At 35.4% G+C, this 20,973-nt stretch overlaps 1 long non-coding RNA gene across 1 annotated transcript in view; it reads right to left on the bottom strand.

Moving 5' to 3' along the window:
- Window positions 1–3,437: 3,437 nt before the first annotated feature.
- Window positions 3,438–20,973, bottom strand: part of LOC141553743 (uncharacterized) — a 319,858-nt gene continuing 302,322 nt past the window's right edge. The window contains exons 6-7 of the long non-coding RNA XR_012485621.1: window positions 18,647–18,742; window positions 3,438–3,495 (exon numbers count right to left, since the gene is read on the bottom strand). This is a non-coding gene — a long non-coding RNA (uncharacterized LOC141553743). The remainder of the gene's footprint in view (window positions 3,496–18,646; window positions 18,743–20,973) is intronic.

Genomic DNA, 20,973 nt, shown 5'->3' with positions numbered 1-20,973 from the left:
CCTAGACAAATCACTTAACCCTGTTTGCCTCAGTTTCCTCATATGTAAAATGAGTTGATGAAGGCAATGACAAACCACTTAAGTATTTTTTCCAAGGAAACTTCAAACAGTATTACAAAAGTTGAACATAACTGAATAACTGAACAATGAAAGAACATGACAGAGAAAATATTAAAAATACAAAGAAAAACTTTGGGCAATATTCTTGATACAGTTAAATATTATATTAGGCACATTGCTACATACAGGTAGATATGCATGTATATACATATATATATATACATGTATGTATATGTGTATGGATATGTATATACAGATTCAGGGGAACATCAGTACTTCCTATGGGATGGAAGCCAGATTGTGTTAAATGATATTGGCCACTGGGTCTCTGAAGAAAAAAAAAAGGTTCTCACCTCATTTTGTTTGTGGCATCAATAAATTTCACCCTTGCCTTGGTTCTGCTCCAATCCAACTCATTTCAGATGCTTAGACCCCAAAGAAAATCTTGATCCAAAAGTTCTGCCCTTCCTAAACACTATATCTACTATAAAGTGCATACTGTGCTAAGCATTATGAAAGACATAATACCTACCCTCGAGGAACTTAAAATATAGGTGGAAAAAGAAATCAGTTTTATATATGCAAAACAGAGAGAATGTACAATCAAATGTAAACCTATGGAGGGGGGAAGGCCTGTAGGCTATTAGTGTGGTTTAAAGTTATCAACAGAAAGAGGTAGTTAATAATAAATATTAAAAACATTTTCCCACAAAATATTGGACCTGTTCAAAAATGGAATGAGATACTTTGTGAATTAGTGAGCTTCCTATCACTAGATGTATTCAGGCAGAGGATGACTAAGTAAAGATGTTTTTAATCTTCATTTGTGCATCTGCTATAATTTCTCCTAGGTAAAACATAAGCTTTTTGAAGAAAGAAACTATATTTTGCCTTTTTTTTATTTGTATACCTTGGTCATTCCCAATGTTTTGCACAAAGTTGGCATCTAATAAATGTTTGTTGAAATGAATGGGTGGGAAGTTATGTATCAGATAAAGAGCTGGATGATCCTTCAGAGTTCCTGCCAGTTCTAATAGTCTGTGACCTAGTAAATGGAAACACACATACACCTCCTTTCTTATTTCCACATTTTCAAACAATGAAACCCTGTTTCATCTAATTGTATATGACCCATGACTTGGGAAAGGGCAGTTCCTGGGCCTTCAGTTAAGAAAATATTTGTGTTAGAAACATTATAACTAAGAGGGAGCCAGCAAGCTACTCATGGCAGGTCCCTGGGCCGCAGATGCCACTGTTTGTTTTGTGTTGTGTTATTGGTCCCTTGGGGCTTTGCCTTGTAATAGGAAAGTCCCAGTAAGCACTGCATAATTGTGGGAACCACAGGGAAAGGCTCCACCCACATTCTCTCAGAGCCAGAAAACTAAGAAAGCATCAAAGGGCCCACTTCACTGGGAATTCCTTTCTTACTAAGCTAGCTCATTGCTGTAGCAGACTTCTTCCAGCACAACAGAATTAGGGCCTACTGGGCAGGATTAAGCCTGTCTTACTCTTACTCTCATTGCCCAGGCAACTGACAGGTGCCACTCCCAGTGAAACAAGCAAACAAGTCTGGAGTCCTGAGCAGAATCCATCAAATAAATGAAGTTTAAAAATCTTAGAACTGTTGAATGATAATACTTGGGGAAAGTTAGCAGGAGGGCAAAGAGCATTTACTTAATGCCTATTCTGCACCAGTTACAATGCTAAGAACTTTACAAATATTATTTCATTTATTCTTCACACCAACCCTGCAAGGTGTCATAAGAATAGTAGAGATAACTTAATCCAATTCCTTCATTTGAAAGGTGGACAAATTCTGGAGAGCAATTTGGAACTATGCCCAAAAAGTTATCAAACTGTGCATACCCTTTGACCCAGCATTGCTGCTATTGGGATTATATCCCAAAGAAATACTAAAGAGCAGAAAGGGACCTGTATGTGCCAAAATGTTTGTGGCAGCTCTTTTTGTAGTGGCTAGAAACTGGAAATTGAATGGATGTCCATCAATTGGAGAATGGTTGGGTAAATTATGGTATATGAAGGTTATGAAATATTATTGCTCTGTAAGAAATGACCAACAGGAGAAATACAGAGAGGCTTGGAGAGACTTACATCAACTGATGCTGAGTGAAATGAACAGAACCAGAAGATCGCTGTACACTTCAATGCTGTATAATGTATTCTGATGGAAGTGGATATCTTCAACATAAAGAAGATCCAACTCACTTCCAGTTGATCAATGATGGACAGAAATAACTACACCCAGAGAAGGAATACTGGGAAGTGAATGTAAATTGTTAGCACTACTGTCTATCTACCCAGGTTACTTATACCTTCAGAATCTAATACTTAATGTGCAACAAGAAAATGGTATTTACACACATATATTATATCTAGGTTATATTGTAACACATGTAAAATTTATGGAATTGCCTGTCATGGGGGGAGGGAATGGAGGAAGGGAGGGGATAATTTGGAAAAATGAATAAAAGGGATAATATTATAAAAAAAATTACTCATGCATATATACTGTGGGAAAAAAATTCTAAATAAAAAAAGGTGGGCAAACAGGACTATGCAGGGGAAATGTTTTACTCCAAGTCATAACACAAGTTGATTTTTTAAAAAATAGGATTCCTTTTGAGTCCACTAACTCCCCTCAGTCTTGTTCTATCTGTGTTCTGCATTTTGGGATGCATAAGAAAAATTACAAAAAGAAAATAGCTTTCTATGCTTTCTGAAAGATGGGAGGGGAACAAAAATAGACGCTAAGAAGACTCTGTCAAAGAGGATAGTGACTTCAGTATCCTTCAAGTTACAATAATAAAAAAATCTCAGGATTTTCCCTCCATCACACATAGTTGTGCCCCATTCATAGACTCATAAAATTCATATCTGAGAGAGATCTTTACAAGCCCCCTTGGTTCTGATCATTACTACTTAATCAGCTTTTCTCCAACTTTAAGATATAATGATTGAACCAACTGGCTTCTGAGGATCCTTCCAGTTCTAATTTAGGAAGTTTTTCCTTATATCAAACCAAAAGTTTCAGTCCTCTGTAGCCAAACAGACCCAGTCTAATATCTTCTTCACCTGGCAATTCTTCCAGCACTCAGGTACAACTATCTGATTTCCTCCATGTTTTCTCTTTTACGGATGAAACAAGCTCAATTGAAAATCTAGTCATCTAATTTAATCCCTTCCTTATACAGAAGAAGATACTGAAGGTTACATAGCTAGTAAATAGAACTGAGAATATGAAGAAACAGCAAAGACTGTTCTTTTTTTTGAATACTCCAGCCTCTGTAAACCCACAGTATGAAGATAATGTAGATAAACCCAGGAATTGCAAATAAGAGTAATAATTACTCACCAGGAAGACCCATGGAGGAGAGCAGACAAATCCATATGCTCCACATTCCAAACAATGCCAGCCTGTTTTAATAAAGGATGCTAATGAGCATGAACTGCTTTGAAAACATGATTAGATTATCTATATAACATCCCTGTGGGTTCAGTAGCATTATTAGCCCAACACATCACAAAGAAACACGAGCTGCATGACAAATGAAGCTCCCAGGAGAAGGCTGTGTGCTATGTCTCGGCCTTAATTTGGCCACAAACCTCAGTTTCTTCTTCTAGTAAATGGGAATGAGGAAACTGTCCCATAAAATTGAGACAAGAAAATAGCATTTTATCTAATAAAAAAGTTTTTTTATGATTATTATGTTCACACTGGATAAAAATTACTCAAGCTGTTTGCAGACCCAGAAACAGAATTTGGAACTTGAGACTAGCAGAATTGTGGATGCAAGAGTTGTCAGAATTACTTCAGTGGGAGGCAAAGGAAAGATAGGTGGGAAGTTCCTATCTAAATTGATGTATTAGAATTACATAATAAATAATGGTCTACAAGTATAAGCAATGCATGGAATGAAGAGAAGACCTACATTCAAATGCCTCTTCTTATACATAATAGCTGTGTGATCCTGAGCAATCCAATTAACCTCTCTTAGTTCTAGGCAATTTGCTAAACACTGCAAGGGAGGGCCTGCCATGGACAAATAATTTAATTGGCCAGGCTAATGATAAAAAATCACCATCACATTTAGCTACGTTGGTTCTCAAAAACCAGATAGCATCAACCAGTTCCACACAAACACATACCCATTTTGTGGAAGATACAAGGAACCTTCAAAAATGCCATCTTGGTTGCTAAGCAACATTAGAGATCTTTGCTCCAGTCTAGACTCCATGAATTTTGAAGTTCCAGACATGTTTTTTTTTCCCTTACCTATATCTTTGATATAAAGGATCAAACTCAACTGTAGATTCTTCTCTGTACATTCAAAATGTCTTCCCAGATATTATAGCTAGAAATATGTACCAGGAGAGGAAAATAGGACAGTAGGTTTGATTTTGTCATGCCTTTGAAGATAAATATCTTTTGCAATTCAGACTAAGAAACAATTGATGGGAAAGAGGTAATGGAGAGACAAATTGAAAATTACTTTGTCTATGAGAATTGTAACCTGTAAAAGTGAAGAGACTAACAGCTGTCTAAATGGTTCTCTAAGAACAAAGAAAACAGCCCCATCCCCTGGGACCAATTCCTTTCAAAAACAGGTAGAAACCAAACAATTACTTGCAAATAGCCAAATCAGAACAAACAGAGAATGAATAAAATCCCTAAAAAATTCACATATTTGTAGTGTCATTAAATTCATAGAATTATAAAAGAAACCTTAGAAATCTTTTAAACTAGTTCTTAGAACTTGTTTTTCACATATTTTGATAACTATATTTCAGTGAAATTCATTCCTTTTGCAGTCTCTTTATTTCACTTTATGCATTTAAAAACACTGAAAATGGGTTCATGAGCTTCACCAGCCTGCCAAAGGGGTTCAGAGCACACACAAAAAGTTAATAAACCTTGCTTTAATCATTTGATAGAGGAGAAAACTGAGGCCTACAAATAGTAGTTGATGACCCAAGGATATACAAGTAGAAACTAGCAGAGTTGGTATTTGAATACCAATCTCCAAATACTGCTAGTATTGTCTGTTCAGAGGATCCAAAGCCATTCACAGCCACTTCACTTGTTCTTAGCCTGAACAGGCCAAGAGTGCTCCATTTACTGGCATTTTGAAAACAATTATTGGCTTTCTACCTCAGCCTTGGAAACTCAATCCTACCTTGGGGGTTCAGAGTCAGGAACAGGGATTGGGAGTTATAGTTTTATCATAGGGCAGAGCTAAGAGGTACCTCTAGTGAGAAAAGAAAAGAGCAGAGAGAAAAACCCAAACCGAGAAGGTCAGAATTCAGCTGTGGAATGTTTGTTCCTAAAAATTTCCTCAAGGAGAATTTAATTTCATTGCTGGGAGAGGAAGGAAACAGGAGGGGGTAGTACACCTCATCTAATTAAACAACTCTTAAAAAAACTTATTTGCATATGATTTCTCTTCATTAATAAAAAAATTAATTAAATTATCTCTCCTATGGAGCATCAAAACTGCATAAAATTGAAAAGCCAAGGAAGAGTTACTAGGATCTACTTTCAGGGATCCTAAAGTAGAAATCTCAGAAAGTGAAATAAGAGAAGGCCCTCAAATAGAACACAGAGTTCAAAGGCCATCAGAAAAATCTTTTCTCAAGTTCATGGTCATCACAAAGAGAGCAGAAAAGCCTCTAGAAGTTAATTCACTGATAATCATGTATCGTTTTGATACAGAGATTGGAACAAAATCCCAGTACCTTTTGAGAGAATTTCCTTTTAAAGTAGAGGAAATATGAAAGTCAAAATCAAGGAGAAGTCAAAAGACCTGTATTCTTAGAACCAGTAAGTCTGAGCTTAAACATCTCATAAAAAAAAGCACCTCTGTGTTCAATTTATATTTGAGTAGACAAATTCCATTTTCTGAAAGAGGTGCCATTTTTTAAAGTGCTTGCTTCATTAAAGAAAAAAAACTGAGTTAAAATAAATTTTCTGTCTGCAGGGTGATTGATGCAGAAAGGGAGACAGCAAGACTAAGAAAGCCCTGCTGCATCCCCACTCTCAAAAGAAAAACAAGGGGAAATTAATGTTTGGCAAAAGGAGAAAAGTAAATTTGCTGAAGAAGAAAGAAGGGTCAGGTCAGGTATGGTTTGCTGAATCTCAAATGAAACTAAATCAGGAGCTTTCATAGAGCAAATAGACCACTACCAAAAAAAACTGCAGTGTTTCTTTCTCTTTGCTCCATCTCCCCCCTTCCTCCCCCTGCAAAAAAAAAAAAAAAAAAAAAAAGGTTTTCCATTTCTAGATAAACTAAAAAATGAAAATCCAAAATACCTTAAAGAAGTAGTTAAATATATACTGTATCTATATATAGATATACATATCTATATATAGATATAGATATATATACTTAATGTGATTAGTAAATATTTTTGTCTGACTTTCTAGTTTAACTTCCCTCTTCTGTGTTAGCTTTTCCCATCTACAATTACTGAGTAATCCACATCTGGGATAGTCCACAAACCCATCCCTTCCTCTCTCTTCTTAATTGTTTTCCTCTAGTGAAGGCCTTCATTATTACCTCCGGTCTTTCCACATCCAATCTCTTCCTATTCAAATCTAGCAGACTTAAGATATTGATCAGGAAGGCTGGAGAAAGTAAGGCTGGTTACTTTGCACAGCCCTCTCTCACTTAAATCTAACTCACATGATAATATGGTCATCTCTCAGAAGGAAAGACAAATAGCAATTTTAAGATCACCAGAATAATATTTTTCTAATGCAACTTAGAAGTATTTCTCTTATGTCCAGAATTTAATGATTCCCTCTTCCCAAAGAATTCAAAGTACTTTTCCAAAAGTAGTTTTTTTCCCTTTTTTTTCCTTTTTATTCCTATTAATGCATTCCATTTTCTTGTCAAAATAGTTTATTCTCTGCCTCTCCCAAACGTAACTTTCAATTTCCTGCCCTCATGTCTTATATCTTGAATGTTTCTTGTATAACAAGTTACTTGCAAAATTCCTATCCAACTTTTAAATCCAAGTTCAGTGAAGGTTTCCCTGAATCTCCAAAGGTAATGGTTTCTAATCAGACTTCACATGACTCATTTTTTTTTTAATTTTTAATTTAAAACTAAATACAAAAATAGGAAAAAACAAAATAGAAAAAGAAAAAAAAATGTTGCACCCAGAAGAATATCGAGGATTCAAAATATTTAACAATAAATTTTCATTTCAAAAAAGCATATATAATAACAGAACACATATTCACCACTAACCCTATTTGCTTCCTTTTAGGTTATTCTTTCTGTTCTGCACTTTGCATTTTATTCTCTTTCTATTTTATTCTGTTTCACACTTTTATTCTTCCCACCTCTCCCAAGCAAGCTACAATTAAGCTTGGTTATATTTATATGTATATATATATATATATATATATATATATATATATATATATATATATATATATATATATATGTATATGTATATAGATAAATGGATATGTAGATATTTACATCTACTTGCACATACACATATCTATATACACGCATTGTATACTTACATGAATACATGCATGCATATATACAATATATGTGCATTTACACTATGTAGACATGCATCTAAAACAATATTAATATGGCTAACATATTCTTATATTTTATCTTTTTGATCTGTTCTCCAAGTTTGTTGCTTTTCTTATAAAATGTTTCACATTTTCTTCTATTTTTCATTCTTTATATTTTGCTTTTATTTCTTTGTCTTATAGCTTCACTGACTTCCCCTTGCTCAATTCTAATTTTCAAAGAATTATTTTCTTCATTAAGACTGGATCTCCATTACTTGTTGGTTGGCTTTTTATAATCTTGTTTTTTTTTAATAGTTCTAATTTTTTTAGTTCTTCCTCAATTTCTCTCATTTTATTTTTAAAGATTTTTTTTTAATTTTCTATAATTTCTAACTGGATAGGTAATCATTTAATGATACTTTGGGAAGTAAGAGAGTTTTTGTTTTTTTGTTTTTTTACTGATGATGATGCCCCCAGTCTTTCCAATTTCAAAAGTAATTTTCTATGTTTGGGTTTTTTTCTCCTTTGCCTCTTCATTTTTTTAAATGAGAACTTAGCAACCAACTGTAATCCGGGGGCTTCACTTCAGCTGTTTCCTCTGATCTGGAACACCCTCCTGAAAGTGGCTTCAACCAGAAGCATGCCTGCCCCAATGCTTCTGCACACAACAGATGTGCTGGTTCCTTCTTACCCAGAGTTGTATCTCAGCAATACAGCTAGGCCCAGTGTTACTGGGTCCAGTGTAATTATCAGTGGAGGTTCCCTCAGGATTCCAACTCAGTCTCCCAGTTCCCCAGGCTGTACAGGAAATGAAATCTCATGTTGTTCAGGCTGAGGCTACTTCTGAACCCAACAGGACTCTTTGCTTGCATTTTACACTAGTTAAAGCTCCAATATTCTCAGGTTGTTCCAGGAGGACACTTGTTCTGGCACAAGTTTTATTTGTTTTTCAGATGTCTGTATTTGCCCTGAAGTGCAATTATGTTTTGTTTTGGGGAAAATCTGGAGAGTTTGGAATTTTCTGACCTACTCTACCATCTTCCATAGCCCATGGATTCCTTGTCATAGACCGTATTTTATAATTCTTTGGTACATTTATCCTGTCATATTGTGAATTATCCCCTTTTCACCTCCACATGGAAGAATATTTTATTTCATTAAATAAACAAAATGCTGCCTTCTACACAAAATCTTTTCTGATCTTCACAGCTGCTCATACATTCTTCCCAAAATTAATTTGTATTTATTTTGTATAAATTTTGTATGTACTTAAGTATCCCATTATGACAACACTACCAACTCTCTTTAATCTTTCTCTTTGAGGCTTGGAGAGACTTGCATGAACTGATGCTGAGTGAAATGAGCAGAACCAGAAGATCACTGTACACTTCAACAACAATAATGTATTAGGATGTATTCTGATGGAAGTGGAAATCTTCAACATAAAGAAGATCCAACTCACTTCCAGTTGATCAATGATGGACAGAAACAGCTACACCCAGAGAAGGAACACTGGGAATTGAATGTAAAATATTAGCACTACTGTCTATCTACCCAGGTTTCTTATACCTTCGGAATCCAATACTTAACGTGCAACAAGATAGATAGATAATTTCCCAGAGAGGGATCATCCACATGACTTTTAGAGTACTGGAAATAAGTAATCCTTATAAGTAGTTATTTTCACAAGAACTATAGCTCATGAGCCCCCATCAGTGTATTCAATCTTAAACAAAATATTCATTGAAAATGCAAAGCAAAAATAATATCTAATAACATTCCATTCATAGATCTTGAAAATACATTCCATTCACTGTACCAATGGAATAATTCATAGTGTTTCTGAGAATGGTAAAAATATCCCTAAAGTTTCAGGGTATTAAGGTACATGTATAAGTAAAACTTATGCCTAGGATAACTCAGAACTGTCACTTTTGATGTTTTTCTTCTTGTCTGAGGAATCGTCCATAAAATTTATTTAATAGGTATATTTTCTGTATTTAAAAAAGATGCTTTCACTGCTAAATGAGCTATGTTTTGTTTGACTGACTTCACTGGGTACAGCATTTGACCTGGACTAGTCAGTCAGCTGAGCTAATTCTCTGACTTGGAAATTCCTTGAATCTCTGCATCTGACTAATTTCTATGTTCAACTGGACTTACTTTCCAGCAGCAACTATGGCATTCATCAATTTGAGTTTCTGGTTGAATTTATGTATCCGCTGAAGCTATGCTAAAACTGGCAAAATGTTTTTTTTTTTCTCCACTTCTCAGTGCCAATGAGTAACCGTGCAAAAAAAATAGTATCTTTCTTTCCCTCCTTTTTACAGCAGCAAATCAGACTACAGAACAGAGTATATATTCTCTCTTTATTCATTTTTTTTTTTCTCAGAAGTGTGGGCAGGGGGCAGAAGACAATAGTCCAGGCTCATTTTGGTTATAATTAGTAACCAAATTCTCATCTTCTGTCTATAATCAGGCAATCACATTTAACCCACAGTCAAAGAATAATTCTGATATCCATATTTCCTCAGTTAAAAGTTCTCAAAAATTTATAAGGAAATCAATTTATAAGGAAAGAATATATACTATGTTGTCCATATACCACAATATGCTACAGCCTGCTACATGCAAATAAACAACTACTATCTTAGAACATTTAGTTATATATAATTAAGTCTCTTAACATTCTAAGGATCTTATATACCCAGATAAGTGAACTGTCAAGGCAAATTTAACTTAACAAATGCATTTCTCAGAATCATACTTATGTCCTGGCTAAATAAACTATTAAGGACCATCCCTTTGTACTTGCATATGCAAATGTTGTATCCTCCTTTAGAATATAATTTCCTAGAGTATAAGCACCATCATACTTTTTTCTTAGTATATTCAGTACTTAGACTGGGCCTGGAAGATGGAAGATGTTGGTTATGTGTTTGTCCATTAAGTGATTTATTGTGAATGAGTAACTGTATAAGCAAAACAAAAATGTCCAACTTTCCTCTTTTCCTTTGTGTTGTCCATTGAGAATCCTCCTCATTTCCTTTAGGAATCCTGCTGTCTCACATTGTCATTCAGCAAGAGATCACTGAAAGACCCCAGTCTAGAAAAAGAAACTCCCTCCCATTATTCCTACTACCTCTTCTTTAGCAGGGACAAATTCTAAGAGCCAGCTTCAACCTTTCTGAAAACATGATCTTTTGGCCAGTACCTATTTGTTGTTTACTTGTCTGACAGAAGTGAAGGTTTGTGCAGAATAATTTAGAAGACTAAATTACAGAATATTGAAAAGGTCAAATTCTTATAAGGGGGCTTTATTTCCTCCAAGTTATTTGGATAAGGGCATTTTATGTTTGGCAAGAAAAGAGTGAATTTAAGTAGCCTATAAACTGTCTGTATTATAGACTAAGCTGGCAAAAAGCAAAACAAAACAAAAACATCCTGATTAATTATTCTTATTTTATTTATTAAAAATACGACCTACTTTTGGTCTTTCCAATAAGGAACTTCTAGCTTTTCTAGGCCACAGATCATTCCGATCGATAAATTGATGTCCTTCCTTTGCCCCCACTCCCCATTTCAACAAAAACAACACTAAAAATCACCTGCTCCTGTTTTCTAAGTCAGGAAAAATAGGTCACTCAGCTAATAAATATTTATTAAGCATCTACTATATGCCAAGTACCCTGCTACTCCCTGGAGATACAAAGAAAGGTAAAAGGTAGTCTTTCCATTTAAGGAGTTCATAATCTAATGAAGGAGATGTTGTGAAAAAAAAAAAAAAAAAAAAAAAAGCTATGTAAAACCAAGCTAGATACAGGATAAATTGGAAATAATCAACAGAGGAATGGATTGGGAAAGATATGAAAAGGTCTTTCATAGAAGATAGCTCATTAATGGATAGTTGCAGGAAGCCAAAAAGCCAAAAGATGAAGATGGCAAGAGAGAGCATGCTGTGTAACAGGGAGAACCAGTAAAAATGCCTGGAGTCACAAGATAAGAGCGTTTTATTAAAGCAGGCCAATATAATTAGATTGAAGAATACATGGTATGGTTTAAGGTATAAGAAAATCAGAAACGTGGAAGAGGAGCCATATTATGAAGAAGTTTGAATATCAAACAGCAATTTTACTTTTACTCCTGGAGATGATAGAGAGTCACTGGGATTTATTGAGTTTAAGGATGACATAGTCAAACATGTGTTTAAGGAAGATCACGCTGACCATTGAATGAAAATATTACTGGAGTAGGAACAACTTAATAGTCAAGCAGACTTTTGGTAAAGTCCAGGCACAAGGTAATGAGGGTCTGAGCCAGGGTAGTAGCAGTCGGCAAAGGGAGGAAGAGGATATATGTGAGATATGTCATGAAAGAAAAATCAACAATTTTTGGCAACAGAATCAGGATGACCCAGAAAGTATCATTTTTAATGTGACCCGTGAGTTAAACTCTTATGAATTTTATTCAATACAATAAGAAAAAATAATAAGATCAGAAAAATAAAGCATAGGTACTCTTTTATTCTAGAAATATTTGCTATATGGGATTATTAGGGCCAAATCTGACTCTCATTTTATTGTTTAAAAAAATACTGGCACAAATAAAAGCTTAAGCTTTTGTTAGGATCTTGAGTCATACAAATGAGCTGATGGACTCTCATTTCTCATTATATCATCAATTGGTTCCATTTATTGTAATGGAATAGAACCTTATCTTGATTTCTGTTTCAATTGCTGAGATTGTTCAACTGCTAAATTGAAAATAAAGAGGTAAACATGTGGTATCAACAACAACCTATGCTCAGAAGCATAAGTATAGAGCAAGCATAGTCATACCTTCCATTACCACCACCTCCCCAGCAACCCTCTCTAATTTACAGAGCAAATAAACTAAGCGCAGAAATATCAAATGTAGAAGATGGTCTTAGTTTAATTCAACAAATATTTGTAAATGTCTGCTATTTACAAGACACCATAGTAGGCATTAGAAATACAAAGACATAAAAGAAACAACCTCTACCTTCAAGGAACTCATATGCTATTGTAAGGAAACAACATTTGTGCAAACAAATTTCCTACAAGAAAAACTCAAGAAGAGACCATCAATAACTAAGGTAAGGTTGTGAGGGGTGAGAGAACTTTTCAGAGATCAGACCTGAATTAAGTCTTGAAAGTAGTTATAGATTCTTAGAGTCAAGTTGAGGAAAGAAAATATTGCAGGCATGAACAATGGTCTTTTTAAATGCACAAGAGCAGAAGATGGAATTTTTTCCTACAAAGAATAGCAATTAGTGCAATTCACAAAAGTGAAGTGAAATGAGAATGGAAGAATTGTTGGAAGAGAGATTGGGTAAGGTTTTAAATACTAAGCTATGAACAGTGTATAGGCAATTGGTGGCTACTGAAAGGTTGGGGAGCAGGGATATAGAATGATTAGAGCTATGTTTTATGATGATTATTTTTGGCAGCTGGGTAAAAGGAGAATTATTTAGTCAGATACAGCTGCCGATAATTCTCTGAGGATCTTAAATCCTAAATACATTCAAAGCCCAAGAAAGAAGCCACAGCCACATCCCAGTATCTGTGCCAAAATCCTAATCAATGATTCAAGTCAAGCAGTCACCACAGTTTACTCCCCAGCCTCAAGGTGTTGCTCTGCGCCTAGAACTCAAGAATAAAACTTATTCTCATGATTTATTAGTGGGTCCATCACTGTTCACTGCATTGAAGAATAAATAAACAGAAGGATGGCAGAATAATAAATCAAAGACACAAGGTGCATCAGTAGCTCAAGGTAGGAAACTAAAGCTATATTTAAAGCGAAAAAAATACTTTTAATTTAGTCAAGGAATATTCAACACAACCAGGATAGAAGTATTGACCCCAATGACTGTAACTGGGACAAGGGACGAGGCATGAACTTGAACTATTAGAGGATCATGGTTACCCACAAAATTGTAAATACCATTAAAGTGTGGTGCTATCATCAATAAATATTTACAAAGTTTACATCAGCTTCTGGGGCCCAACATAAGAGAGCCTCAAAATCTCAAAGACATAGTCTTGCCTTTTGCAGTTTGTGAATTAGCATGAGTTAGGTGCCACATTTTGTAACAACATCTACATCCATCAGCCTGCAATTCTGATTAAACTGGGGCTTGTCAGGAGCATGATGAAGATTTTTAAACCAGGTTTCAAAAATTGAAACCAACAAACAAGATTTTTCTTCATAGTTGTGAGACTATCTCAATCCAAGTTTTAAGAATTGTCTTATATAGTTTGCCTAAGAAGAGGCTTATACTTTTGTCCGATGAATGAATATCACTGGACTTCAGTAAGCTGTCTTGACCATAAGTGTGGTTTTTACCCAATCATACCCTGCCACATGTAGTACTCTTATCAATTAAGAATATAGTTTAGTTGTTTCAGGGTAAATGTTGAGGACCAATCAACCAAGGAGGAACTCTTTAAATAAGGCTTTCTTCTGGAAAAGCTGGAATGGCTTTTATGAATAGATGCAAATTAGAGTGAGTAGAGCAAGGAAAACATTGTACATAGTAAGAGCAATATTGCAATGAAGATCACCTGTGCAAGATTTAGTTATTCAGATCAATACTGTGATTCATGAAAACTCAAAAGTACTCATGTTGAAAAATGCTACCCACCTCCAGAGAGAAAACTAATGAACTCTGAGTATTGATTTAAATGTATAATTTTTCTTGACTTTTTTGCCATGCAGATACTGTGAAAATATGTTTTGCATGGTTTCATATGTAAAAAAGATATTATATTATTTCCCATCTCTGTGGGTAGGGAGAGACTGAAGGCAATTTGGAACTCGAATTTTTTATTTTGTTAATTTAATGAATGTTTATATATACATACATACACACACATACACAAAAGAAACATGTTTCCTTCTAGGTTCACATTTTAATTTATTTTATGATATCATAGAAGTTATATAAGCCTTCACTTACTCTCCTAGATGATGATCTTCTCAAAATTTCTCAAAGCATTTTTCTTCTACATTACCTTTTTATTGGTTTCACTATCAATTGTAGCAGTTATGTGTATTGATGTCCTTACTCTCTTAGATTATATGTTCCTTGAGGGCCAAGTCTGTGCCCCATCCAACTTTGAATCCCTAACATATTATTTCCAAAAACAGTAATCTGCACTTATTAGTTACATTTTGTAGTTGGAAGAATACAAACATTGGTATGAGAAACCCTAGGTTCAAATATTAACTCTAATACTAATTACCTTGTGGAGCTTATAGCTATCAAAGCGGGTAAGATGGTAATAGAATAGGGAAAATATTATTATATAAGTGAATTAGGGAACATCACAACATAGAACTGTGCGAAGTATGTGTTGGATGGATAAATAGATGAATAGCTAGAGAGAAAAAAATGTTAAGATCAAATGGAGAAGAAATCACTGCCAGCTATGGGGATTAAGTAGCATCTGATAAATTTATAGATGAAAGGAATTCTTGAAAGAAATAAAAATGGAATTAGCTGGTATATTTTCCAAAGACCAGGCTTTCCTACTGAACATGGCTATCATTTTATTTTACACATGCACACATTTATTCATTTATCATCAAACCATGTATGCACATATAAGAAAAAAGGATGTTTGGAGATTTTATGTGACCTCTATAGAGAAGACTTCATTTCTATATTCACAGTTCCTGTGTCAAGAAAGGTAATATTTAGTCCAGATGATATCTATCTATCCTGAGGAAGTATCAATAAAAGGAAAATGTTATGCTTTCATCACTTGGAATGGCTTTTATTATAGCAGCAGTCCTGTCCATATGCAAACTTTCAGATTGCACTGTAGGGTTTTATTTGTTCCCCACTCAGTCACTCCAAGAAGACCAATTTGCCTCTAATGGGAATATTTATTATTGAATTTACTGCAAATTTTTGGAAAACACAAAAATGGTTTTGAAAAGGTTATAATGATGTAACTTACCAACAGAGGTAAGAGAGAGCAACAAATATATAATTAAAACCATCTCAGGACCTTTAAGGGAATGATTACTGACCTAAAAGGTCAAAATTTTTGGAAGATAAATGAAGCTTTGCAGAATGATTACAAAAAGACTTTTCACATTCCAAATTCAAGTCTAAGTTATTACAAAGTTCTGTCCACTCTTAATAAGCATTCCCAGTCATGTATTTCTAGCATGTGTTGTCTCAGATGTCACTATAATACCATGTAAAAACCTGACTTATTTTTGGGCTAAGGAAATATGAACCTTGCAAATTAAGTCTCTTATTAGGAGAAACTTGTGTCAACCCAAGGCTTATCAAAGCACTTCTGAGAGGCCTCTTTCCTTTCTGAAGCAACTAGTTGGCACAGTGGACAGAATGTTGGAGTGAAGAACACCCCAGTTTGAATCCTGCCTAGATACTTAACTAGCTGTGTAATCCTGGCTTAACTCACTTAATCTCACAGCTTCAGTAAAATGAAGATAATAATGATGCCTAACTTCCAGGGTTGTTCTAAGGATCAGATGAAACCACATGTGTAAAGAACTTTGTTAACCTTAAAGTTCTATGTAAATGTTGGTTATTTATTATTATTATTATTACTATTATATCTTGAACACACTAATGCTGAACCACAGGATTCTATCATTTTGTTTTACCCATTCAGCCAATGAAATATGAATTAATGGATTAGAATGATAGCATTATTTAAGATAATTTTTAAATGTAACCACATATTTTTGAATATAGTCAATAAAGGAAGTTGTTTTACTTGACTTGTATGTGCATGTATGTATGTATTTGTTGCAGTCCTTTCCTTTTCTTTTCTTTTTTTTTCAATTAGTAAGTGAGAGGACAAGAAGAAACTGCAATAAGACAGAGAAGGGAAAGAAGGAAGGAAGGAAGGAAGGAAGGAAGGAAGGAAGGAAGGAAGGAAGGAAGGAAGGAAGGAAGGGAGGGAGGGAGGGAGGGAGGGAGGGAGGAAGGAAGGAAGGAAGGAAGGAAGGAAGGAAGGAAGGAAGGAAGGAAGGAAGGAAGGAAGGAAGGAAGGAAGGAAGGAAGGAAGGAAGGAAGGAAGGAAGGAAGGAAGGAAGGAAGGAAGGAAGGAAGGGAGGGAGGGAGGGAGGGAGGAAGGAAGGGAGGGAGGGAAGGAGGGAGGGAAAGAGGGAGGGAGGGAGGGAAGGAGGGAGGGAAGGAGGGAGGGAGGGAGGGAGGGAAGGAGGGAGGGAAGGAGGGAGGGAAAGAGGGAGGGAGGGAGGGAAGGAGGGAGGGAAGGAGGGAGGGAGAAAGGTCTTTGATCCATGTGTTTTAAAAAAATAGAGACAACAAAATATAAAAAAATCCAGAAAGACAGTCAGACAATAGATAGCTTTAAAAGCTGAGTTAAATTACTATACACAATGGTACCTCAGTACTTCTCTGCTTTGAAACATCAAATTCAGTATTCGACACATTTTTAGGAGAAAAAAAACCACATTGGTATTTGATGCTTGTTCAGCACTCATCACACTTGGTCGTCTTGGTTGAGCAATAGAGATATGAAGTTGGCCAGGCATACTGTCTAGCATCTGCCACCACTGCTATCACCTTGGCTGTGGACAGCTCCTCAGCAATTGGAAGATCTCAGGGCAGTTTCTGCAGGGTGATGTGACTGCAATATATAGTCTCCCTAGTTCCAAAATAGTAGTACTGAAAGGGACACTGAGCCGCCAGCATTCTCAACAGAAGAAGCAAAAGGAGAAGTGGTGGGAGCCTAAACAGAGTTGGAAGCAGCAGACCCCTCCCTCCTCTTAACTCCCAAGCCCAAACAGTGACAGATAGAGCCCTGGGAGTGGAGGGAGCAGGACTATGACTTCTGCCTCCATATACAACCCCTAACTCCTCCAAGGAAGCTTGGATGGCTTGGGGTAGGGGGTCTCAGTTCCTCCTACAAAATGAATTGAGTCAAGAAGAAAGGAGCCTCACTGGGCTGAACTGGTTTGTTTCTCCACAGCTGGGAGTCCCATTTTCTTCTGGACAATTGGAGGGGAAGGATGAGTAGGTTGCATACTGGAGATTCACTCTTATGGGAAAAATTTATTCAGCACTCATTTTCACAATTCATCATGCCTTCAGGAACCAATTAATAAATACTGAAGTACCATTGTACTTTAAAAGAAAAATAAGTTGTGCATCAGCAGTTTTCAAAATGTAGTCTGGGACTATCTGGAAGTCAATGAAATCCTTATAGGAGGTCTATAATGTCAACACTATATTTATAATAATATGAAAACGTTTAAAATTTCTAATGTAGTAAATATAAATAGATATATCCCACATAAATAAAAAGCTTTTTAGGAACCTTAGTAATTTTAAGAGTATAAAAGGGTCCCTAAATCATGAAATTTAAGAACCACTATTCTACATAATGGAGTTTCATGTGAAATCCTTTCTGTTTGACTATTTATATCTAAATAAATGTCCATCCAACTTGATGTCGCTTGAATTCAGAATTAAACTTTTTATGAAAGAATGTAAATTGCTTGAAAATATGGATTATTTCATTCTTTACATTTTCACCCTCAATGCCCAACATAGTGACTGGCACATTTTGGGCACTTAATTAATGCTCGTTTGGTTAATTGATTCCTGTGGGCCTTGAAGTGCTAGCTGGAGGAATTCTGTAAGTTGTCATGTACTTTTCTCCCACATCCCCAACTAGAAGATGAAGATCAATTGTTATACTAACAGAGTTAGCTCCCCCCCCAATTATGTTAGCAGAGTGGTTAATATGGTAAGATATATAATAAATACTTCATGAATAGATGAATTCTCATGGGTATTAACAATGCCTACATACAAAATAGTTCTTGACATGAAAAGCTATCAGAAAGAGAGAAAATATGTCCAGCATAATACTTCCCTCCCCATTGGCAGTTAAACATTTAGGACCAAACCTTAAATCATTGCTCAATTAATTCTGACCCCTGTTTATAAAAGAATACAATCTTCACACCTTTAAATTCCCCATTTTTTCTTACTTTTCTCTTCCTTTTCTTCCTTTTCCTCCTCTTCCTTCTTCTTGGATAGGAATATATAATAAAAGAGAGCCCAGGCTCATATTGAGTTCATAAGTTCTGAGAAAAAAAAAAAGAAATAGTAGAATAAATATCTTTAGAGAGATGTCAATTAAAGATTTGCCTTACTCCATTTACCTTTACCTGAATACTAGGATTACGAGGGAAATAATGAAGTAAATATCATAACTTTGCCCTCTTAACCACATCATGCTTCTTCCCAGCCACAAACCAAACTTGCATTGATTTGTACCACTGCTTCCTGGGAGGCAGTCAAAGAATCAAGCAAAAGAACTCCTTGGTTTTGCCCAATAATAGTTTGATCACAAAATGGTTCTTGTTCCCAATGGAAAGCCTTCAGTGCTGTTCTCAAAGATAAATAGCAAATTGAGTTTACAATCCTCGTTGAATGCTAATGAACAAAATCTGAATCAGGAAATACTTTACAAATTTCGTTTCCCTTCTATTTCCCACCCCATCTCGGCCTTTTGAAAAATTATCCTCTTTCTCAGTCCCAGATGAAATGCTATCTCCTATAAGAAGCTATCCTTGATCTTCCCTAGTTCTCTTAAACTACCATAGTATTTTGTATCCCTCATAGAACACGCTTAATACATATGTGTTTACTTATTAGTAAACTCTTGATGGCAAAGTCCATTTCTCATTCATTTTTTTGTATCTCATATGAATTCTACCATAAAATCTCAGTCATAGTAAGGACTCAGTATATATTGTTCATACTGACTGTAAAGGGAAACTTGATGAGGATCCTAATTTACTGACCTTTTCAATCTACTTGATAAAATGATAGTCTTCAGACTTTTGGTTGCCTCTGTGATGAATGTAAGGAGAAAGTAACAGAGATAATTGGACATAAGGGTATACCTTTCTCTCCTCTCCTCTGTCTTTCTGACTTTTGCTTTTTCTTGTGTTCTTATCTTCACATAATCCAGTTGCCTATGATGGCAGTGGGTTACCTGATATCTTCTCATGATGTTCTTAAACTGCTCTTTAAAGATTGTAGCATTTCTGCTCATTTAGGCTCAGCTTTTGCTAATTTTAAGATATACCCCTCTTGGACTTTTAGTAGGTAGAATTTCAGCTTGCAAGAACTTTAAATTCTAAAAGGTCTATTTGCAAATAAACCAAGTAACTTGGCTGAGGATATACAGAGTTAATTACTCTGCTGTGGTGCCCCTTCCTCTAACCATTTACTGACATGGTCAAATGGAAGGGATTAGGACTTTCAAAGTAGAGAAATTATGTCTCCAAAAGTTGAACTAAAGAGAGAGTTGAGATGGTTATCTCTTATGAGACATTCTAACATAGAGAAACAAAGAAGTAGAAGGTATTTTTCTTTCTTTCTCTTTTCCACACTGACTATACACATGGTACAGTCTTGTCCCACAATAGAATGAAGTGGGAGTAATAAAAAATCTAGTCCTTAAAGCTAGAATACTTCTTGGAAAATGACAGATCTTAGAATTGAGACTAAGAGTCATAGAATTAAGAAAGTTCCTGATGATCAGAGCTATGTGTTGTTATGCTTTCTAAAATACCTCTCAATGAGTTAGCATCAGAATTTCAGCTGAGCCCAAAGCTGAAGATCCATAGTGACTACAACCAAGCCCTGGAATCATGCATCCTCTCCTTTGCTAAATAGGGTGTGACGAGGAGGGGAGCAGAGAAACTCATTTAGCAGAAATGTCATAATCCTAAAAGAGCAGTTTAAGAACATCATGACAAGATATCAGGAGACACACTGCATCATAGGCAACCAGACTATGTCAAGATAAAAATACAAATGCAATTTTAAGATACTCTGCATTGTCTCCTTTATCATATACTATATACCATATACTAGATTCACATAAATAAGCTTTACATATTTAAAGAGTAATATTATTGTCTTTGAAGGGCTGTTACATAGAAGATGGCATTATATCTTCTGTGGACAAAACAGATTGAACTGGTTTAATTGTCTTGAGAAATTTAGACTTCAGGAAGACTTTTCTGACCATGAAAAGAAACTGGGGGTCATTGTGAAGGATGATGTTTCAGAATGTGACAAATTTTTGTTTCTCTTACCTAGGATGTAGGCACTTTAGAAGAATGACTTGCACAGGACTGCTTCATGTGAGAAACTAAAGAGGGACTGGATCTATGTCTCAGATCATAAAAAAGGAAAAAGACTTACATGTGCAAAAATGTTTGGAGCAGCCCTTTTTTTTTAGTGTCAAGGAACTGGAAACTGGGAGGATGCCCATCAGTTGGGGAATGTCTGAATAAGT

Source organism: Sminthopsis crassicaudata, chromosome 2 (assembly GCF_048593235.1).
Source record: "Sminthopsis crassicaudata isolate SCR6 chromosome 2, ASM4859323v1, whole genome shotgun sequence".
NCBI classification, from domain to species: domain Eukaryota; kingdom Metazoa; phylum Chordata; class Mammalia; order Dasyuromorphia; family Dasyuridae; genus Sminthopsis; species Sminthopsis crassicaudata.
Note: the sequence above shows the minus strand (reverse complement) of the source record. Positions and strands in the feature narration are given on the sequence as shown.